This window comes from Podarcis gaigeae (genome assembly GCF_964106915.1).
Source record: "Podarcis gaigeae genome assembly, chromosome: 2".
NCBI classification, from domain to species: Eukaryota; Metazoa; Chordata; class Lepidosauria; order Squamata; family Lacertidae; genus Podarcis; species Podarcis gaigeae.
This window is the reverse complement of record NC_139679.1, coordinates 59,362,979-59,386,523: the sequence shown is the minus strand read 5'-3', so window position 1 is coordinate 59,386,523 and position 23,545 is coordinate 59,362,979. Positions and strand designations below refer to the sequence as shown.

The window sequence follows — 23,545 nt, the reverse complement described above, 5'->3', positions numbered from 1 at the left end:
CAGTTGATGTTAAATGACAGAATTTGCTTCTGCAGACAGATGGAATAATGGCCACCAACTTGGATGGCTACTTATCACGATAGCTGTATATTTTCTGCTTCATCTGAGGTAGTAGGTCTCTCAATGCCAGTTACTGAAGAACAACTGTGGGAGAGGGCAATTGTCCTTATGTCCTGCTTGTGACCTTCCCATAGGCAACTAGATGATCACTGTGAGAAACAGGCTATTGGATTAATAATAATAATAATTTTTTTATTTATACCCCGCCCTCCCCAGCCAAGGCCGGGCTCAGAGCGGCTTACAAGCAATGATAAAAACAAGATGAATGATTACAACTTAAAAACAAAAATAAAATACAACATTAAAATAATGGAACATTAAAATATTAAAATATAGCCTCATCGCAGGAGGAGAAGGAAAAGAAAGAGAGGAAAAAAGAGGGGGAGGGAATCAAATTGGCTCCAAGCCAAAGGCCAGGCGGAACAACTCTGTCTTACAGGCCCTGCGGAAAGAAATCAGATTAGATCGGTCCAAGTCACACAGGGCTCTTCTTAGGCTCTTAGCCCTTCCTTCCACATTCACACCATACATTTAATATATGATCCTGCCTTAAACAGGCATGTCCTCCCCCAAATAATTCTGAGAGCTGTAGCTTCATTAGGGTGCTGAGAGTTTTTAGGAGACCCTACTTCTGTCACAAGGGACGCGGGTGGCGCTGTGGGTTAAACCACAGAGCCTAGGACTTGCTGATCAGAAGGTCGGCGGTTCGAATCCCTGCAATGGAGTTAGCTCCCGTTGCTCGGTCCCTGCTCCTGCCAACCTAGCAGTTTGAAAGCACGTCAAAGTGGAAGTAGATAAATAGGTACCGCTCTGGCGGGAAGGTAAACGGCGTTTCCATGTGCTGCTCTGGTTCGCCAGAAGCAGCTTAGTCATGCTGGCCACATGACCCAGAAGCTGTACACCTGCTCCCTTGGTCAATAAAGCAAGATGAGCACCGCAACCCCAGAGTCGGCCACAACTGGACCTAATGGTCAGGGGTCCCTTTACCTTTACCTTTACCTTTACTGCTGTCACAGAGCTACAAGTCACAAGGTGGTTTAACAAATCAATCCCTCCACACGGGGAACTCCAGGAATTGAAGCTCTGGGAGGGGAATAAGGGTCTTCTAATGATTCTCAGCACCCTTACCAAACGACAGCTCCCAGAATTCTTTGGGGGAAGCCATTACTATTTAAAGCAGTATCCTAGTGCTTTAAATACATGGTGTGAATATGGCCACATATACTTGCAGATGGAAGGGGTGAGGCAAGCAGGAGAGTATGCACTGGGGGCAGAGCTGGTCAACATGGCTGCATTCCCTGTGCCACCTTTGATAGAACACATTAACAGTTCACCAGAATCTTAAAAGCCCTCTTTCCTTTCTTCTCCCCCAGTTCACTTCTTGGGCACACCTTCAAAAGCTGCTCTAGAGGGTTGGAGCAGATTTGAGAGCATGTAGTGGGAGGAAGAGGAAGCCCTGTTTCAGGAGTGGAACTCTATACACACACACACACACACACACACACACACACACACACACACACCTCTGTGCTCCTGTGAATCAGGATGTGTCATAATACCAGAGTGTGATCCCACCAGAGAGCCAAAGGAGGGATCTTTGTTTCTTATAGGCAGTTCATGGGCCTTGTTAGACTTGCTGAGCTTCCATCTCTTCCCTTTGCTTTCCCACCACCATCTCCACCGCAGTATGTTTGCTGTTTCCAGTTACTGCCAACACCAAGAGCGGATGTTACTGGACATGTCATGGGTGGTTCTGCTCCCCCATGAAATAACTGTATGTTGGAATACAACCTCCATTTTTGCCCTGTGAGCAGTGGTGACGTGACCCATGAAATTTGCGGGAGAAATACAATGCAAAACACCCATAATTTTCTGGATTAATGGAGTTGCAAATGGATTTTTCCAGTACTTATGGAAAGAAATGCTAAACGTCTGCTAGATTCCACTAGATATTGAGAAGTGGCTTTTCTGTCATGTGAAAGATCACATAAAATAAAATTATCCAGTAATGAAATATCAGGAAAAATAAAATGCTGTCTGAATGCAGCCATATTTAAGGGTTATTAGGTTGTTGTTTTTGTTCTAGTTTTTATTATGTATGTTGTGTCTTTTAGCTTGTATTTATGTTGTGAACTGCCCTGAAATCTACAGATAAAGGACGGTATACAAATTTAATAAATAATAATTTTGAAGGAGATTACTATTAAACTTTTAAAAAGGGGTGTATTTTGACCATGTTGCAGATAGCAACTGGGGTAGGAAATGTAGTGTCCTCCAGATGTTTATCAGCTCTAGCCAGCATAGCTAATGGTCAGGGGTGCTGGGAGTTATAGTCTAGCAAAATCTGGAGAGTACCACATTCTCTGTGCCTGAGACAGATCTTTAGCTAGCAACAACTGTGGAATTCTACTTCCTGGTATTACCAGAATTTTACTTGTTGAAATTTGTGGAAATGTCAGATAACAACAAGAAGCCTATGTCTTCTGATAGGTATTGAGACTCAAAGTTAATTTATCATTTTGGTGTGCTCCTGGGTCAGGGGCCTCTGTAATTGGCCATGCCAGCATCTATTAACCCAAGTCATTATCTTTCACAGTATATTCCTCACTAATTGCTTAGTAATTTATTCACATATATAAGGTGACTCATCTGAACAGGCTTTCTACCAGCTTCCTCTGCCTGCTGCATTAAGTTTTAAATATGCTTAAGAATTACATTAACTTTTCCCTATTATTGGCTGAGTTTAGACACAACACTAAACCGAGTGTTTTAGTGTTATGAGAACAAATCTCGGTGAGCCTAGGCTCATGAGTCCTCTTCCTCCCCTCCAGCAAGATCACTTCTGCTTAAACATCGTTTAGTGTATTTTCTGAACCCTAAAATATGATGGATCATAACTATGACTAGTTGAAACAGCTCAGTTCCATGGATAATGGTCTGAAGTCAGCTTGTTTCAACAGACTATAGTACCAATTAACCACCATTTGTCTGGATTTAGACATCATAGCAAACTGAGGTTAATCTAAAAGTGGAGTGGAAGCTTCTGGTTATTTCCTTGTGACCACGCTGTATAAGTTGGGGGAAAGCATGTGAGTCCAAGGATCACTGTCACTTGTTCTCATAACACAAAACAATGGATTTGTCGTGTCTGAAAAAACTGGCAGCAGACATTTCAGTTTTGCTAGTGCCTTGTCAACATAGCTGTGAATCTGCTTGGTGATTCTGCCCATAGAATTGGCCCAAACCATTATATAATTCTTAAAGAGAAGAGCATTTTGCTACATCTTTTAATTCAGTACCAGGCATGGTGGAATGTGATCACAGCAGAATTCATGGGCGATGGATGCTCCATTGCTTTTGGAACTTCAAATCCCTTTGGTCAAGATTGGGGGGGGGGGAGTATTAAGATGCTGCATAATCTGGTAGTGTCTCTTATGTACTTATCTGCCTTGAAAGAACTTAGCTAGTTCAATAGGGAGTAGATGGATAAGATTTATTCATTTACAGACATCTGCAGTAGGACACCTGGAGGCACTGAGATGAGAAGAGTGGTTTTTCCAAAGGAAGTTAAACCATCCTTTTTGAAAATTGAATGCACATTAGCCATTCCTTTGTATTGTAAGATGTGTCTATATTAAGGACAGTTGAATATTTTCTCATTTTCCCATTCTTAAGTTCAGTTGTCCACATTTCCATATCAGTTTGCAATTTTTTTTAAAGTGAAAATTCAACAGCAATTTAGTGCTAATTGCTCCTAATATGCAGTTTTTAATACATTTTTCCCCTAAAATACACATTTTTGCAAATTAATATAATAACACTTTATCCTAGTATATGTATTTTTATGCACATTACTTTGCTGGAGAACTGCACTGCATAATTCAGAATGTGTAAATTTGAAAGGATGGCTGTGCTTCAGTTCAAATATTTTTTTTTGGAAAGTGAGAATTAGGTATATTGTGAGAATTAGATATATGTTTTAAATTGGAACTGAATAGCATTTCTCCCCTGTGCCTAATCTCAATGTGCACATTGTAGCAGTGAGCCCACAGTGGAAGCATCCACCATGCTTTGTTCAGAACCCTCACGGCCTCTTCCAACTTTATGATTCTATGAGTCTAAGAAGTACTCCCTGAAATCAAGTTCAAGGGGGGAAACATAATTTCTGGTTTTTGCAGAAACAAGTGGTGGGTAGCACTGATTGGTTGGGAATGGCTGATGTTACTAACTTCCTCTTTCTTCTACAAATAAATTTTTGTCCACATTTCAAAATTTTATTCTGCCCTTAAAGGAAAATAGAAGAAGAGGGTGAAGGTACATTACATTTAATAACAGTAAACAAATTAAAATTTGGACAGATTGCATGAAACTTGAGTAAAAAGAATAAGGAGCCAGAATGTGATTCATTGGCCAGTGCATCTATCAAATGGGTCGCAAATTCAGAGAGAAGCTGGGCTCAAACCACAAGAGGAAAAATCATTTTGAGTCCTGATTTGTGTTTACATGTCCACGCAATCTTTAGTGTTCATGCTGATTCATCACCCATAAGCTAAAGTGGTCTAAGATGAAGCTCAGCTTATTCGCTACAAAAGGAAAAGAGCACCAACAGCTCCTGGAGACAACCCTTTACTTCTTCCTGATGCCTTAGCCAGTCTGCAGAGTTTCTTCTCCTGTCACAATTAATTCACTCGCAACTGTCAGCTTCCAGAAGATGGCATCTTAGTACACAGCTTGCATGCTGCAGTCTGTCAGCACAGCGTGAAATACTGCCTGCAAGGAAGAATAAATACCTCTGCCTTTCTAGGCTGAACTCAAAGTTCCTGGATTAACAGTAGTAGTAGTAGCAGGTGACAGGAAGTGGAGCAAAAGAAAAGGATGACTCAGCAATCAGTCATCTTCCACCTTTTTATCTTTCGTTTGCTGACAGTGCAGAGCAGAAACAGACTGAGATATAAATGCCATCGGTGGGATGAGCTTAATCTATAAGAAGTAGAGTTAAGTAGAGTTTCCATATGTCCAGAAATTCCTGGACATATTCAGAATACTGCAGTCGGCAGCAGTGTCTGGATGGAAATCAGTAAAAAAAGGGGGGCCAGGGAAATCCAGACATATGGCAGCCCATGTTGGCAGTGTTGCTTTGACCGGTTTCCCCAAAAACTCAACAACTTTGCCAAAAACAGCTCAACAACTTTTCTGTCCATATTCTTGCTGTTTGAAATATAGCCACCCTACATTAAGACATGCCCCCAAACTCCAGTTCTCTAGATTCTGGCCCACACAAAATGTGTTGGCCTTTAAAGTTTTCATTACACTCCAAAAAGAGAGGCATTACAGTTAAATATAGTTGTTGTGGGGTCTGTCTGCGCAGGGCTAGTGCTTCACCACACAATCAGTAAAAAGTATGGCCAAGAACTAGAGAGGTCTCATTAACAGTTCATAAATCATAGAGCTGAAAAGACCTACAAAATTGATGACTGCGACCCCATAGAGATGCTTAAGGACATTCAGATCAAGGGACTGAAACATGCCTAATGCTGTGTGAGATTATGGCCATCCAGTTCCACCCTCTCTCCCCACAACTACCATCACTGCAGATTCTTTCACATCTTACCACTCCCCAACATCTCCCCTACATAGCCCCAACAACAGTGTGTCACTGATAATGCAATGGGACTTTGCTCCCCTTTCCTCCTCCCATCGGCTCTGGGGGAAGCAGGAGAGTCCCCAGAACAGCGTGCAGTGGGGAGAGAGGGAGGGTCATTCTGCCAGGCAAGAAGGAATGCTTGTGCTGATGATGTTGAATTCCTCCCTATGATTTAAAGAACAGCAACCACATTCTAGCTCCATGGGAAAATTACGATATAGACCGGGCAGAAACACAAGGCACTGATGTATATGAAGTCAGACCACTGCTCAGTACTGTCCATAATGACTTTCCAGGGTTTCAGACAGGGAAATTTCCCAGACCTACCTGGACATGCCAGGGACTGAACCTGGGACCTTCTGCATACAAAATATTTGCTGTACCACTGAGCCATGTCTCTTTCCCTAATGCAGGAGTTCCCAAATAGTACCACCAGGTCCTTTCTTCTCTGCTTGCTTTGGAGGAGACCTGTAGTTTCCAAATACTACCGCAAATAGGCACTGTGAATGGCTGGGGAGTGGTTGTAAGATCATCACTGTGAATGAAGAGGGTGAGGTGAGGAGGAGGAGAAATAGACCACTCAACTGGTCCCGAAGGCACCAAAATGCCATCTTAGCTAGCCTATAGCTATGAGGAAGGAGCTGCATCTTTGGGGAAAGAATATTCAAGAGGGTGTGCTCAAATGCTTCCCACTTACTATCTTTAGGCTGGATGCGATCTGATGAGCTTGCAACTTTATTGGAAGGAGTAGTTAAATTTCCACTCTCCTTTTCAGATATTGTGTTTCAAGATTTGGCCTTTCCCTCTTGAGAATAGGATCACGTGGCACAGCATTTCCCACGTGGCACAGCATTTCCCAGACATTTTTCTAATTAAATCATGAGAATTTTCTACCTAATTGCTTTATACATTTCCCAGGAATAAAGCTCGCATTAAGATTTAATAAGGCTCAGCTCCATTCACCCCAGAGCAGCTATCCAACATGATTGCCTCTCCTAATGTTCTCAGCGATTCCTCAAGAGCCAATTGTAATGATCATTAAGAAATAAAGGCCTTTCCGCCGGGTATTAAGTGTACCTCTGTGCACCTGGTTCCCTGCAAATGATCCACAACTATACACTACCTAAGGGATAATAATAACAAAGATGCTAATTACCCCATGGCTGCATCCTGAGAAATTGTGTCATCGATTCTTCTGGGAGGAGGCTCAAACAGTACCATTTTCAAGAAAGGGACCATTCTCAAATGTTTCTGCTTTGGAAGCCAAGTAGCTCAGATACATGCATTGTGCACATCCACCATCCCACTCAAGCAACACAGGAAAAGAACCCTCTCTCAGTAGCAGAGCAAATGCTTTGCATGTGAAAGGTTCCATATTCAATCCCTGGTGTCCCTAAATAGGGCTGGGAGCCTTTGCCAGTTCAGGTTGACAATATTAAGCTAGATGGACTAATGGTATAACTTGCTGTAGAGCAGCTTCCTATATTATCCCTTTCCAGTTGGCATCTGTTCCTCTTTTCTGTCACACATGTACGTTGCAACCTGACACTTCCTGCCTTTGCTTGACAAGATCAAATGTAAGTTAGGAGCACAGCCATTGAGCCTCTGAGAGAGGTATAGTAGGGGTCCAAAGGGAAAAGCAGCATGGCCTTAGAAAAGGAGCTCTTAGAATATACAATGTACGCTGCCTGATTGCTATGTGGGAATGTTTTCTGCTGTCACATACATATTAGCATTATTTTGGCATGGGGAATGAGTCACAGTAAGCTTTAAAGATCGGCACTAAAAAGAAAACACTGTCAAGGGACTCTGCATTGCCTCAAGCAGTCAGCATTATTATGTTGGAAGCCATTTTAGCTATTGAAAACAACATTCACCTCTAGGGGCAGGATCAAACAATGGGAAGAAAGATGGTCAAGACATGTCAGTGAAGAAGCAAGGCAATAACTTTATTGTTTCTCTTAAACAGGAATAGAATAGTACCTGACTCCACCCCAAGTCCAATGGCACCAGTGATTAAGGTATATAATTACACGATCCACTAACATTTCTGGGCAGCTTAAGAACATAAACATAAAAACAGCCTGTTGGATCAGGCCAATGGCCCATCTGGTCCAGCATTCTGTTCTCCCAGTGGCCAACCACAAGCCTGTGTGAAACCAGGGAGCACAACATAAACACAAGAACCCCTCCCGTAGTTTTCAGCAACTAACATTGAGAAGCATTACATGTTTTGCCATGCTCAATCTCTGCTGGGGTTCTCTCACCAAATTGTACTTGCCCCAAACTTGGATCTTGGCTTCCAATGAATTTTTCCATCAGAGACTATGATCAGATTCAGACCTTATGGCATCAACATCAGTCAGGTTGTGTTCCCCCGCCCAAACCATCTGGCTTGATGAAGAGTTTTGGATAACTCAAAAGCTCACACCCAGTATTTTGTGACATTTTGACTGGCCTATTAAAAACATTGCTTCAGATCTCACAAAGCAACGGCACAACCTCTTCCCCAGCTGCTTCCTCTAGCTACAGACATTAAATTCTCTCTGCTTATCTCTTTGTCAAGAGAACAAGCTGGTCATCACAAACACGCTTTTCCAACAACACAAGAGACAACTCTACACATGGACATCACAGATGGGCAGCATCGAAATCAGATTGATTATATTCTCTGCAGCCAAAGATGGAGAAGCTCTATACAGTCAGCAAAAACAAGACCTGGAGCTGACTGTGGCTCAGATCATCAGCTTCTTATAGCAAAATTCAAGCTTAAACTGAAGAAAGTAGGAAAAACCACTGGGCCGGTAAGATACAATCTAAGTAAAATCCCTTATGAATACACAGTGGAAGTGAGGAACAGGTTTAAGGATTTAGATTTGGTGGACAGAGTGCCTGAAGAACTATGGATGGAGGCTCGTAACATTATACAGGAGGCAGCAACGAAAACCATCCCAATGAAAAGGAAATGCAAGAAAGCAAAGTGGCTGTCCAATGAGGCCTTACAAATAGCGGGGGAGAGAAGGCAAGCAAAATGCGAGGGAGATGGTGAAAGATACAGGAAATTGAATGCAGATTTCCAAAGAATAGCAAGGAGAGACAAGAAGACCTTCTTAAACGAGCAATGCAAAGAAATAGAGGAAAGCAATAGAATGGGAAGAACCAGAGATCTGTTCAAGAAAATTGGAGATATGAAAGGAACATTTCGTACAAAGATTTCCATAATAAAGGACAAAAGTGGAAAGGACCTAACAGAAGCAGAAGACATCAAGAAGAGGTGGCAAGAATACACAGAGGAATTATACCAGAAAGAAATGGATGTCTCGTATACCCCAGGTAGTGTGGTTGCTGACCTTGAGCCAGACATCCTGGAAAGTGAAGTCAAATGGGCCTTAGAAAGCACTGCAAATAACAAGGCCAGTGGAAGTGATGGTATTCCAGCTGAACTATTTAAAATTTTAAAAGATGATGCTGTTAAGGTGCTACACTCAATATGCCAGCAAGTTTGGAAAACTCAGCAGTGGCCAGAAGATTGGAGAAGATCAGTCTACATCCCAATCCCAAAGAAGGGCAGTGCCAAAGAATGCTCCAACTACCGCACAATTGCACTCATTTCACACGCTAGCAAGGTTATGCTTAAAATTCTACAAGGAAGGCTCAAGCAGTATGTGGACCGAGAACTCCCAGAAGTGCAAGCTGGATTTAGAAGAGGCAGAGGAACCAGAGACCAAATTGCAAACATGTGCTGGATTATGGAGAAAGCTAGAGAGTTCCAGAAAGACACCTACTTCTGCTTCATTGACTATGCAAAAGCCTTTGACTGTGTCGACCACGGCAAACTATGGCAAGTTCTTAAAGAAATGGGAGTGCCAGATCACCTCATCTGTCTCCTGAGAAATCTCTATGTGGGACAAGAAGCTACAGTTAGAACTGGATATGGAACAACTGATTGGTTCAAAATTGGGAAAGGAGTACGACAAGGCTGTATTTTGTCTCCCTGCTTATTTAACTTATATGCAGAATTCATCATGCGAAAGGCTGGGCTGGATGAATCCCTAGCCGGAATTAAGATTGCCGGAAGAAATATCAACAACCTCAGATATGCAGATGACACAACCTTGATGGCAGAAAGTGAGGAGGAATTAAAGAACCTTTTAATGAGGGTGAAAGAGGAGAGCGAAAAATATGGTCTGAAGCTCAACATCAAAAAAACGAAGATCATGGCCACTGGTCCCATCACCTCCTGGCAAATAGAAGGGGAAGAAATGGAGGTAGTGAGAGATTTTACTTTCTTGGGCTCAATGATCACTGCAGATGGTGACAGCAGCCACGAAATTAAAAGACGCCTGCTTCTTGGGAGAAGGGAAATGACAGGCCTAGACAGCATCTTGAGAAGTAGAGACATCACCTTGCCAACAAAGGTTCGTATAGTTAAAGCTATGGTTTTCCCAGTAGTGATGTATGGAAGTGAGAGCTGGACCATAAAGAAGGCTGATTGCCGAAGAATTGATGCTTTTGAATTATGGTGCTGGAGGAGACTCTTGAGAGTCCCATGGACTGCAAGAAGATCAAACCTCTCCATACTGAAGGAAATCAACCCTGAGTGCTCACTGGAAGGACAGATTGTGAAGCTGAGGCTCCAGTACTTTGGCCACCTCATGAGAAGAGAAGACTCCCTGGAGAAGACCCTGATGTTGGGAAAGATGGAGGGCACAAGGAGAAGGGGACGGCAGAGGACGAGATGGTTGGATAGTGTTTTCGAGGTTACCAGCATGAGTTTGACCAAACTGTGGGAGGCAGTGGAGGACAGAGGTGCCTGGCGTTCTCTGGTCCATGGGGTCACGAAGAGTCGGACACGACTAAATGACTAAACAACAACAACAATCTCTTTGTCCTAATTCAAATAACCAACTACTTGAGAGCCAGTGTGGTGTAGTGGTTAAGAGCGGTAGTCTTGTAATCTGGGGAACCGGGTTCGAGTCTCCGCTCCTCCACATGCAGCTGCTGGGTGACCTTGGGCCAGTCACACTTCTCTGAAGTCTCTCAGCCCCACTCACCTCACAGAGTGTTTGTTGTGGGGGAGGAGGGGGAAAAAAAAAATAACCAACTACTTACTTTTCTCACACACGTACCCCTGAGCACACACCCTCAGACCCCATTTTGCAGATAGATTTGTGGTTTTTTAATGAATGAGTCATTTATTTTCTCCCATCGAAGAAAGATCAACCAATCATCTCTTTTAACAAGCAATCAGCTTAACAAATATTGAACATCCATAACACTATTCAAGAGTGGACTTTTATAATTATTATTATTATTATTATTATTATTATTATTAATTATTTATATATACTCTGCCCATTTGGCTGGACCTCCCCAGCCACTCTGGGCGGCTTCCAACAAAATATTAAAATACAGTAATGCATCAAACATTAAAAGCTTCCCTAAACAGGGCTGCCTTCAGATGTCTTATAAAAGTTTGGTAGTTGTTCTCTTTGCCATCTGGCGGGAGGACGTTCCACAGGGCGAGTGCCACTACTGAGAAGGCCCTCTGCCTAGCTCCCTGTAACTTGGCTTCTTGCAGTGAGGGGACTGCCAGAAGGCCTTTCGCGCTGGACCTCAGTGTCCGGGTAGATGGTGGCGACGCTCCTTCAGACGCTTTTAAGCAAGAACAACTCCGTGTAATAAGGAGGGATACCAGGCATTCCCCCCAACATTGTCCAGCACAGGCTTCCTCAACCTTGGCCGTCCAGATGTTTTGAGACTACAATTCCTATCATCCCTGACCACTGGTCCTGCTAGCTAGGGATCATGGGAGTTGTAAGCCAAAGACATCTGGAGGGCCGAGGTTGAGGAAGCCTGGTCTAGCACCTCATTTTCTTCTCTAGTCTTCACTCACAGTATATTTGTATCTCAGGGGTACCAAGTTGAATAAGATATTGTGGAGGCCCAGATAAGCCCCGGTCACATAATCAATTACATGACGCAGTGCACACACACCATTTGAATGGCAATGCCCATCAACTTTAGGAGGCCTGGCCCCCTCAAGTATTTTATTGTGGGGGCCAAAGCCCCCCAAGGCCCCTAGGAGTTGGCTCCTATGTTTCCTATGTTGTATATAATGTGTCTAGCAAAGTCCTTGCTCTCCTAATAATGGCCACTGAAACTCTTTCATTACCCCACCCTCCTGCCAACTAGTTTTCATGGACTTTCAAATCTTGCTGAGGACCCCCCACCCATCTTTGCCCACTCCAGCCCTAAAATGTGAAATGGCATCATTAAACACCATCTCATCTCCTGGTATTCACATGTCACTTAGTGCTGATTGGCACGGTCCCCTTCTCTTCCACTGTTCTGTGACCTCAGCCAAGCAGGGCTCGCTTGAACTTTTCACGCCAAGGGCATATGTTCTTCCTTGGACTCTCACGCTTGGAAATGCAGGAGCTAACAAATGTCCATTGCCCCTGGCTCTGCAGGCCTTACCAGCTGCTCAGAAAAAGGAGAAGATTGCCGGGGAGGCGGGGGGACGGACACTGGAGTTGAGACAGCTCAGTATATTTTGCTTTGGTGTGCTGAGTCATCCTTCCACATTTGCCTATGTGGGTGGGGGAGGCTGGATAGAAATTGGTGGCAGGGTGAGGCAGAGGGTTATTCTTCTTCTCCCACTCGCAAGCTGGGAGAAAAACGTCCTTCATTCTTGTCTTTCCAAAGCAGCTTGAGCCAAGAGCTGCAAAGAGCTTTGCAGCCACTGCAGTAAAGAACTTCAGCTAGATTTCACATGCACCCTTTTTAGTGTAGTTAAATAAACAATGTGTTTTGTTTTACTGGCCCTGTATGGTGCCAGTACTATAAAAGGCACAAATAATCTGTCCTTTAAAGTGACTAGTTCAGACCAAAAGAGCAAACATAATTGAAAGAGTGTGTGTGTGTGTGTTTGTGTGTATTAAAATAAAAGGTGCCGACCATTAAAAAACAAATGAAAAAAGTGGCTCAAAAGGAGGGGGGGTTGTGCTGTCAAGCTGATGCACATTTGGGCTGCTTCCGCAGGCAGGGAAATGGGACCCCGTGTCTGTGGCTGACAGAGGCAAAGTGTGTTGCAGAGATGACTCATTCATTTCACAGGGAAGATGATGCTATCTGCTGCGAGAGATCAGTTCTCCCGCTCTGCTTCTATCCTCCTCCCCCACCCCCTCAGGTGAACTTGCTACAGCATTCTCCTCCAGCAGTTATGAGCAGACAGATGACAGGGAGGAGGTGGGTAACGGACTGAGATTTAAGCAGGAAGCTCTGTCTGTTGTTAGCCTTTGTTAACAAGGAAACTGATCTCCCTCCTCCCCCCCCCGCAACACTCCCCCCCTTGCCTACTCAGGGAGCAGGGTTTGGAAAATTACTTGGGATTCTGGGCCCAAGGCCAAAATGCCAGATGTGTGTCAAAGGCAGAGCTAGCTAAGAACAGGGACAGGAGCCGCCATGCCAGGACAAACAGCCCCACTCCACGCTTCTCTAACTGGCTTTACCCAACTAGAGCTTTCTTTTCAGATTTGGGCAAGATTCTACCCTGGTGCCCGCAGCACTGACCTTCCTTGTACATTCCTCTCAGCAAGGAGGATTTGATGTAGTGGCAGCAAGCAGTTATTATGGGGTGTATTTCCCCTGAGCATGCTGTCCTGTCTGTCAGCAATGTGTGAAAGGATAGCTTAGACTAAAGCTGAAATAAATGTTCTTCCCTCGAGTTCTCAAAATTGCCCCTTGAATTTTGTTGTTGAACATTCTCCTGTCTCTCAGTTGTCTAAATATTTCGTCTGCCCACTCTAAGAAGAATAGAGATGTTGTCTGGAAACAATGTGCAAATAAAGAGTTGCATTCTCTTCCCCGCCCCTCTCACATACCCTCTCACACACAAATACACAAACCTTTTCCCATTCTGCTTGTCCCTACAGAAGTGGCTTTTCTTATTTATTGTAGGTTGTTAGGCTTATATTATACACACCTGCATGCACTGTCTGGTTGAGCCTTCTGAACAGGAATATGAGGTAAAAATACAGACCATACTGTGGCACCAGAATCCACTGTTACAATCCTCACTTGCTGTATAGTTAATCTAGAAACATAGTGCATTGTTAAGCTATTGAATTTGCTACCAACTTGGGCAACTTTAAATGGGGCTCAAACGAATTCATGGACAGTAAAACTATAAATGGAGACTAGTCATGATGTCTGTATACAACCTCCAGTATCAGAAGCAATATGCTTCTGAATATCAGTTGCTGCAGGGGAGGACATGGGTGGGAAACTGCTATTGTGTTAATGTCCTGTTTGTGGGCTTCCCACCTGTATCTGGTTCATCAACGAGAGAAAAGGATGCCAAACCAGATGGGCCTTGGGCCTGCTAATGAAGGGCTTTACTGTACTTATGTTCTTTTATGTACTGGGGCTGTTATTCCTGCTTGTTCTGTTCACCAACCCCACTTACCTGCCAATCTGCTTCCCACATACCTAGCCAACCACTGCTCCCTTTACACTTGACCAACTCCCTCCCTTTACCCCTTGCCTACCTCCTCTCAGCACACCCCCACCCTATTTTAAAGGAGAGGGGCAGGCACATCTGAGAATGGTTTGCCAAACCATTTTTGGAAGCACCTCCCACCCTCCTTTAAACAGTTTGCCTTGGCCCCCGGCCCCCAGCCCTCCTTGCTCAATCACCTGCTTGCTGTTTTGTCTTCACGCTATTGGAGGCCACATAAACTGGAGCATGACAACAGCATTGCAATTTTATTATACAGCCCAGTAAGATAAGCAGAGAAACCATTGTTTATTGTTTGCAGGCTGCTAATGTTTTCTGTCACTGTTCTGAGGGAGCTTATGCTGGTATTTTTTGTTTATGTTTTCTCTGTATGAAATAGTAATGTCCTATGTGATCTCCCTCCTCTTTTCTATAGTATAATGTATTTATTTTTTTACCAATATAGACTGCTTGGAGACCCTTTGGGTCTCATAACTCAACACGAGTTCACTACTGTCATGGACTGACTGGATGCAGGGGAGCGATGGGAGACACCAGCTGGGGGAACCCCCAAGGGAACTCTGAAGGGAGGAAGGCTCAGAGCCAGGGGATTGTTGGTAGGTCGATGGTGAGCAGTCAGAGGGAGAAGAGGGAACAGACTGGGAGGAGGAGGTGTCAAAGCTGAAGTGAGCAGGAAGAGGCTCTGGCAGAGAGCAGTCCAAACTCAGAGGCAGGAGAGGAGTGGGGGCAAGGAGATAGAGATGCTGCTGAAGAATCTAGGAAGTCTCCTACTCCTCCTGCAACCAGCTCCCCTCTTCCCATGTCTCCCAGAACATGCAGAGAAGTGAAGAGAGTGGAGTGAAGAGAGACAAGACAAAGGAGCCTTAGGCCGCTGGACTGGCCCCCTGCTGAAAAAGTTTGCTGACCCCTGGACTACAGCTCCTGACAACTGTTTTATTTTAATTTATTTCAGTTTTTACAGTTTTAACTCATTTTAAAACTCATTTCAATCTCCTGTATACTGCATAGTCAAATGGTATATAAATTGTTAAAATTAATTAATTAATTAATTAAAAATATGATTCAGATTAAGATCTCAAGCATAAAGGTGAAGCGTCCATGTAAGTATCTGACAAGAGTAACTACGTAATTTATGGCTTAATTCTACCCTCCTTTTCAGAGGCTCTAGCACCAGGAAGAACATGCAAGTATGGGAACCACACACACCCAAGCTTATAAAGAGCTGCTTTATACCCAGATTAACAATCCACCCAGCACAGTCTTGAGTATTTTAACTGGCAACAGCTCATTAAAGTCTTTCCCAGAACTCCTACCTGAGAGTTCCTTTCGACAGTATTAAACATGAGACTGCATATATGCACAATTTAGCAAAATATAACTGAGATACGTACAGGTCCTGGCTTCTTATAAGCAACACAAAGTCTCTCTGTCTGACTGTCTCTTTTTCTCTGTCTCTCACACAGCCTTGCTGTAGCCTTTACTGTGCCAGCAGAATTGTGGCTGTTCTTAGGATGCTGCATGAGGACACAGGATTCTGGCAATGCACAATTATAGGGTCTGTTCACATATTTTGTGCACAAAAGAACATTCTCCATCTTTCTCCCAAAATAGAGTCTTGTCAGGGAGGTTGTATGAAAATATACCTTTTTTTATTTCCAGAGAGAAAATATGAATTTTATTGATTGTAGGCAGGGGCTCTCCGTGAAGTAACTGAGAGGGCCCAACTGAAGTATTTATTAAATCATTCATTTACTTTTATTTTTATTTTTGTATATGCACTACAGTCTACCTTTCAGCCCACCAGGAGTCTAGTAATGTTGTCATTAACAAAGATGTCAGGGGTAGGAATACGTAGTCTTGCAAGAGATCTTCAACAGAAATAAATATGGTGCAAGTTAGCTAACAAAGTAAGAGTTATTCATTTCATTTATTTATGAAATGTATATCCCACTCTTCAGCGTAAAGGACCCCAGGTCCACTATTCTGATGATTGTTTCAAATCTGGAGATTCATACTTTTAGGGCAGGGGTTAGTTTCGTCCCAAATCAAGGGAAAGAAGTCATGGAAATGGGTGGTGTCTTTGTGATCACCTGTGTGTTTGCAACTGTGCTAATTGAGGGAATTATTATTATTATTATTATTATTATTATTATTATTATTATTAATACCCCGCCCTCCCCAGCCAAGGCTGGGCTCAGGGCTGCTAACAAGCAATAATAAAAACAAGTTGAATGAATACAACTTAAAAACAAAATTAAAATACAACATTAAAATATTGAAACATTAAAATATTAAAATGTAGCCTCATTGCAGGAGGAGAAAAGAAAAAAGAAAGAGGGGGAGGGAATCAAATTGGCTCCAACCAAAGGCCAGGCGGAACAACTTTGTCTTACAGGCCCTGCGGAAAGAAATCAGATCCTGCAGGGCCCTGGTCTCATGAGGCAGAGCGTTCCACCAGGCCGGAGCCAGTGTTGAAAAGGCCCTGGCTCTGGTTGAAGCCAATCTAACTTCCTTAGGGCCCGGGACCACTAGGGTGTTGCTATTTATGAACCATATTTATAGAGATCCATCCAGCCCAAGCAGTGCTGCTTCACACAATCTCAAGGCTCTAGTAAGCTCATCATATTGCTTTTCACAAACACCTCTTTATAACACTCAACTTTGCCTATGTACAACAGTTTTTCTACAATGCTCAGACAACTTTTTCTCCTGGGTCATTGATGGTTTGAATGCCCCAGCACCTCATTGGGCCCCATACAGAAGAATTAAATGTTTTGTTGTTGTTGTTGTTTTAAAAACAAACTTGCAATTGATGCCAGATAGTCCTGCGAAAAGGTCACACCCATTACTTTAGTGCTGACTAAAATGTGATTAAACTTTGGTGCCACAGTCCTGCTCTGTATGAACTGCATATTTGATGTTACAGCAATACTGCATTTCAGTGTGCTTTGTATATTTCCTATGAACTGTGGTTGAAACAGATGGGCTAAAATTTATTATAGTGCTGATGACACAAGAGGAAGGGAGGGTTCGTATACCATTCAGACAGTGTCATTAGTGTCCTTGAGAGTGACTTCACAGCCGGATGAAAGATATTGCTTCTTCACATGCAACTGTTTCCTTTCCTCCGTAGGTATTGCCAAACACAAATAATGTCTGAAGACATTAGAAGTAATTGTCAAGGAGGTGAGTACTGAAAATAATTTGCAATTCTGCTGCTGTTTTTTTGATGCCAACCAACCAAGCGTAAGAGGCTTCAGTTCAATTTTATGAAAGTGCAAATTTAAAAATAGACCCTGGAGTCAATGGATATTGACTGTGTCAAGGATAAAACATTTTGCAGCCCTGGCCCACATTACGTGACTAGAGCTGGTAAGCAAATGTCACTTTCTCAGACCAACAGCTTGCCACTTTTTTTTTTAACATGGATCTCACACTGATATCAAGAATATCAGATATAATTAAAGAAGCCACACACAGGGCTACAGCAAAGCATCCCATCAGATTTCATTCTTAACAAAGTATTTAATCTGATTAAACAAAGGAAGTCTTTCCAAGGTGATCAAAGAGCCTGAGATTTAGGATTCAAATGAAAACAAAACTCAAGACTAAAAAGAGGTACCAGCAGGAATCATAGCAGGTAGTGCAAAATATGAGAGCCAGTGAGGTCCATTAACATAATTTGTTTGGGTCATGCAGGCAGGCAGGCAGGCAGGCAGGCAGGCAGGCAGTCAGTCAGTCAGTTTTATTGCACATAGCCAAAGGCTGCCACAGTGTACACAGAAACATTCAACAGTTATGCTGGGAAATATGCTGGGTTAATACAAAAAACTTAAAACATTTACCGGTAGATTACCAAGACATTTCCTGCTCAAAACAGAGTTATAGAAGTACCTTAATATACAGGTTAAGACTTTAAACAATAAAAATTATAGGCTAAAATCACCACATGGCCACTAATATATTAAAAATAATGTTAATTAATACAATGTACAATTATATTCGGAGTTTAGTGATAAAGAGAGAATATAGCTTGAATGTAGGTAGGGTCAAATAAATTCATCTCCTTTACAGTTGGTGGCTATCTTGGCTATATAATTTGCTATATAATTTTCCTAGCGGCAGTTGCAAAGAGTGCTACACACCAGGTCACATACTTATCTATGTCTGCGAGGAGATATAAAATCATGTCAGAGGGGTTCTGGCCAGGTGACCTTGGCATTATAGGTGCTAAAAATCATTCTCTTGCTTCATTATATAAGGAGCAGTGCAATATATAATGCATAAGGTTCTCTACTTCAGGATATCCCCTAATGCAAACACGTTTGTTTGTTGGTATGCCTCTGTGTCTCCCATCTCTATTATCAGAGTTTATTGTATTTAATCCTAACTCTGTAAAAGCTTTCCAAAGTTGTACAAAAGTCAGTTCATTAAAATAAGGTGTTTGTTTGTGGGCCTCTCTAAGTTTAAAATATAATGGGGCGCATGTGGATGTGTACATAGAGTTTAGGTCGTTTTTAATTGCCACTGCCCTTACAGTTTGTTTAAAAATATTTATCTGTGAATATAAAGGAAGTTCTTTGATCTTGGTCAATGAGAGGTCATATTTGCCCATCAGTTGGGCAGCGTGATGTACCCAGTTTTTAAGGGATAATCCATTCGAAAGCTCAATCAGGCATTTTTTTTGTAGTGTAGTGTTGTCCATCGGTTAAATTCTAAACCAGTAGCAGAGGATCTATTTGGCTCTCTATGCTCAACATGCGAGTTTCCCACCTGAGGGTCATGCAGTCAGCTCTTGCCTCATTGTGTGGTGCTACTGGGTGTCACAAACTTTCAGAGTCAGGGCAATTTAAAGATAGCATCAGCATTAACTTTTGCTTCTCTAGTTTGTATGGAACTTCCTCATTGTTGCCCTGATAAGCAACTTGTTTGCATTTTAGAATCACTCCTAGTTGGCTTTTTGGTAAGTTGCAGGAATAACACAGTTGAGTGTTTCTGCGGAGAGGCAAATTTATGTAGGTGAGGCCCTAGTTAAAATGTTCATGCAATGAAGTTTAAACTTTGGACAGATTCACTCCTAATTAGAGCCAAGGTCATGGTATGATGGCTGTGAGGCGAGCTCAGGATCCTAGGCCGGCTCATCCCTGCTCCCTTTCTGTCCTCAGAACATCCTGTTTTGGAGCTTCCTGCTGGTGGGGAAACTGCCAATAGGCCTCTCATCTGCAGGTTCAGCCAGCAGAGCTGAGTAGAGGAACACCTCGCCCAACACCTCGCCCAGCCCAGCATAAGGAGGTTTGGACTGCTCTGCCTGACAAGAGAATTAGTCACGGGACACTGATTTATGCACTCAAATGCAGTATTGGTTTGAAAATGTGACCTGCCATATCTTAACAGAACTTTAGAAACGGAGATGAGTCAGGCTGCAGTCTGGACTCCTGACAGAAATTTCGTAAACCTGACTTGGCTTGCCAAAAAAGCTGAAGAAACCAACTTGCGTTGACTTCAGCCCCTAAAAAATGGTCCTTTGTCAAAGGAGTTGTGACTGGTTACACTTGCCAGAATCTGCTGAAAAACTCAGCTTGTTCAGATGAATATAAAAAAAATTGCAAAATGAAGTGATCCCAAAGTTCCCTTTCCCCTTCACTTGCTAACTAAGCCAACTGTATTGCTACATCCAGAATGGCTTGAGCAAATTAATAAAAAGGCCCAATTCATTCATTACCCTTGTTATGAAGCTGTTGCCCCAAATCTGTTCGCTCATGGCTCACTCCCACACCACATAGATAACTTTTTATTCATTCATTCATTCATTCATTTTCATTTGTGAATTGCTTCCCATAAAACATCCTGAAGCAATGTAACAATAAAAACATAAAAATACAGTTGTAGTCCAATATATATAAAGACTTGGATAAAAACCTCCACTTGTTGGAAGAGAAAGATATTCAATAGGTCCTGGAAAGATGCTCCCCCAAAAGGATATTTAGCTAGCGTCAAACTGAGTGCTGTCCTATTTACATGTATCTGAACGCTCTCAGGCTAGGGATTTATACCCAAACAAAGATGATAGAAAAAGAAGATAATTATAAATGTAGTTTTTAACAACACTGCATGGCAGCATATATATCTAGGTACAGTGTCAGGCACACATAAGAATATTCAAACATACACTTCTGTCTTAAAGAAATAAGAATTCTAAACTAAAAATGAGGGAATAGCACTAAAAACAGAGAGCGTTGCAAAGTTCACCTCTTCTAGTGCTGGCTAAAGTATACCATATATATATATAATTTTTATTAATTTTTCTCTTTTACTATTTTGAATACTTACTTAAACATCCTTAAAATATCAATATCTTCCCTTCTTCTCTTTCCATGGTTCATTTTGCATACCATATATCCCTGCATATTTTACATAAACCAAACCATTCAGTATTCCATTATTACATCCATCAAAACTTATTTACACTGTTGTATTTATCTTAATGCTGCCAACATTTTCAGGTGTACACACCATATATTTAATAAACATTTTCCAATCTTCTCTTTTCCAATACGGTATTCTTCTTCTTCTCTTATTCTATATGTTAGGTCTGCAAGCTGCACATATTCCATCAGCTTAAGTTGCCATTCTTCTTTAGTCGGGACCTCGCTCGTTTTCCATTCTGGCTAAAGTATTCCTGACACCATGTGAGTGTAGACAATAAAAGAGCTGTGAGTGACCCAGACATTTTGCTCAGGAGTCTATGGCCAAAGAGATTTCAGGTCTTTATTAGTAAAACAGGGTCACAGGCACAGACCCTTCGCTGAGCTTTGGGTTCGAAGTCCAGCAGCAAGTCTGAAGTTGTTCCTGGGGTGCACAGAGAGGAAACCCAGAGGGGATCTACAGAAAGATGGCATATAGAGACAGAAGTCATAGAGATGACACACACAGAGAGCAAGGTTAAAATCTGGGCTTGCAAGGGTTTGTAGGGGATTCAAGAGTGTGTCTCAGTGAGTTGGCATGATAACCAATGAGAAGGGGGCAAAATCCAGGTAGGTGTGCTTGCGCATAGGGGAAGGGTTTCAGGAGAGAAGACCCCAGTCTTAAAGGTAAGAAGTAGATTGGGACGTGTCCACAATAAGGGTGACTCATCCAGGATGTTTACATAGTGGACAGTCTTCCTGAATGGATTTACCTATTAAGAACAATGACTGCAGCAAACAGCTTTCTGGTGAGTCATGCTGTTTTACCTATAGATGTTATTGTTCTGCTGATCTGCATCTACATTTTTGTGGATTTTCTGATTGATGGAGGAAATTTGTCTTCAGATGCAGGGGCTTTTAGATGCCAGAAGTCTGCCCCAGATAACCTTTTGTTTCCCAGTCATTTTATCTTATTAGAATTATTGCATGTTGGCTTTCTAGTGAGTCAGACGAACTTTCTGGATCCTCAATGCTGGCAAAAAGATCAAGCATAGAAAAACCAATGGCAGTACTACAACTAAGGTCAAGCCAGGGTCTTTCGCATTAGCCAAACTCATCCTTGGTTCACTCCTGACACAACATGGAGGGTAACAGCTAAAACCTCATATCAGGAGCTCCAAAGCGCAGGTGAAGGCACAATTCTAACATCACACAGAATGAACCTCCTGATCAGATTGCATCTGTAGCGATGTCCTTGTTGCAGATATTGTGCAGTTTGAAGTGACTAGATGCAATAAATTTGACTCCTTTTGGAAATGAAGCATTGTCCAGACCCATGAAAATGTTATTCAAATTTTACTAGCAGAACTCTGCAAAATAAAACAGAAGCATCAAAGATGCAACCAAAAATATCCAAAAATATCCATAGGCACCAAGTTAAACCTTTTCACCAATACACATTTAGCTATTTATCATTTTAGAACTTCATTAATATACAGGTGTTTTCACTTCAGTGTCAATTAAGTCAATTATACTTAACAGTCCTCACCTGCAGAGTGCAGTGATCAGTTGGGTATAGAAGGGGTAAGGCAATATTTTAGGTACCCTGGTACTGAGCTGTATAAGGCTTTATTTAGCATTACCAGCACCCTGAACGTAGCCCAGTGTGGATGTTTGGAGCAGATGAGTAGCCAGGATCACATGGATACCTCCTGAGCAAGCATGGGCAGCCAACCCTAAGAGACAGTGGCCTGAGTAAGTACCCGCAAGTCAAACTGCTTATGAGATCCTGATAACAATCAGTTACTAATGGAATGTGTGAGCCAGCCCTGTGGAGCTACTTTGCAGTAGCAACTATACCACAATCCTAATGGGGCCTGCCCTGAATGGATTAGCTGGGGTAATTAAAATGGGCAACACCATGCTACAACTTCCTTCTGAACAAGCAGCTTCTGCTTGGAATTGTGCCCAGGTGGTCTGATTTATGGCAGCTACCAAAACACTAGTGAACAAGGCCAAACAGGCCTCTCAGAATGATTAATGTGAACTGTCTGGTTGAGGAAAGAACATCCATATGAAATTGCATGTTCCCACCATGACTTCGTATTTCCCCAAATGATCACTAGTCACAGTGAAGTTTTAAAGGGAACATTTTCAGTTAACCAGCTTGGGGGAGAGGTCTTACACCAGGGGTAGGCAACCTAAGCCCGGGGGCCAGATGTAGCCCAATCGCCTTCTAAATCCGGCCCATGGACGGTCCGGGAATCAGCGTGTTTTTATATTAGTAGAATGTAGCCTTTTATTTAAAATGCATCTCTGGGTTATTTGTGGGGCCTGCCTGGTGTTCTTACATGAGTAGAATGTGTGCTTTTATTTAAAATGCATCTCTGGGTTATTTGTGGGGCATAGGAATTTGTTCATTTTTTTCCTTTCAGAAAATAGTCCAGCCCACCACACGGTCTGAGGGACAGTGGACCGGCCCACAGCTTAAAACGTTTGCTGACCCCTGTCTTACACAATCATTAAAAGCCCACCCACCCCAATCCAGCAGGACTGTATTGCCACATATTTTGAAGAAAATGAAGCAATACCACCTAAAGGGGAGTGTAAGGCAGGAGACCCCAAAGGCAGCAGGGTTAGATTACAACTTTGAGTCTAAAATTACCCAGCTGCATCCCTGTTTTGGAGCTCCAGGAGAAAAGGGCACTGTGAATAGATGGTAGGAAGCAGGGAGGCAGCTGCTAGTTTCCAGAAGTTGCTGCCTCATGGGACAATAGCCTCTTAGTGAATAAGGTATGGGGACTTGGCAATTCTGGGTTGAACGCAGTTGGTCTGGAGGAAGAGAATTCTTAAGGAGAAGAGGGAAATTCTCAGTCATAATAATATGATACAAGAAGTGGTTTTTAACTCTCGAGG

At 42.6% G+C, this 23,545-nt stretch overlaps 1 long non-coding RNA gene across 1 annotated transcript; it reads left to right on the top strand.

Annotated features, from left to right (window-relative positions):
- The first annotated feature begins 15,729 nt into the window (after nucleotides 1-15,729).
- Nucleotides 15,730-20,385, top strand: LOC310839753. Its single transcript, XR_014561637.1, has 3 exons — nucleotides 15,730-16,132; nucleotides 17,359-17,411; nucleotides 19,391-20,385. It is a non-coding gene; the product is annotated as an uncharacterized lncRNA (long non-coding RNA).
- The last annotated feature ends 3,160 nt before the right edge of the window (nucleotides 20,386-23,545 follow it).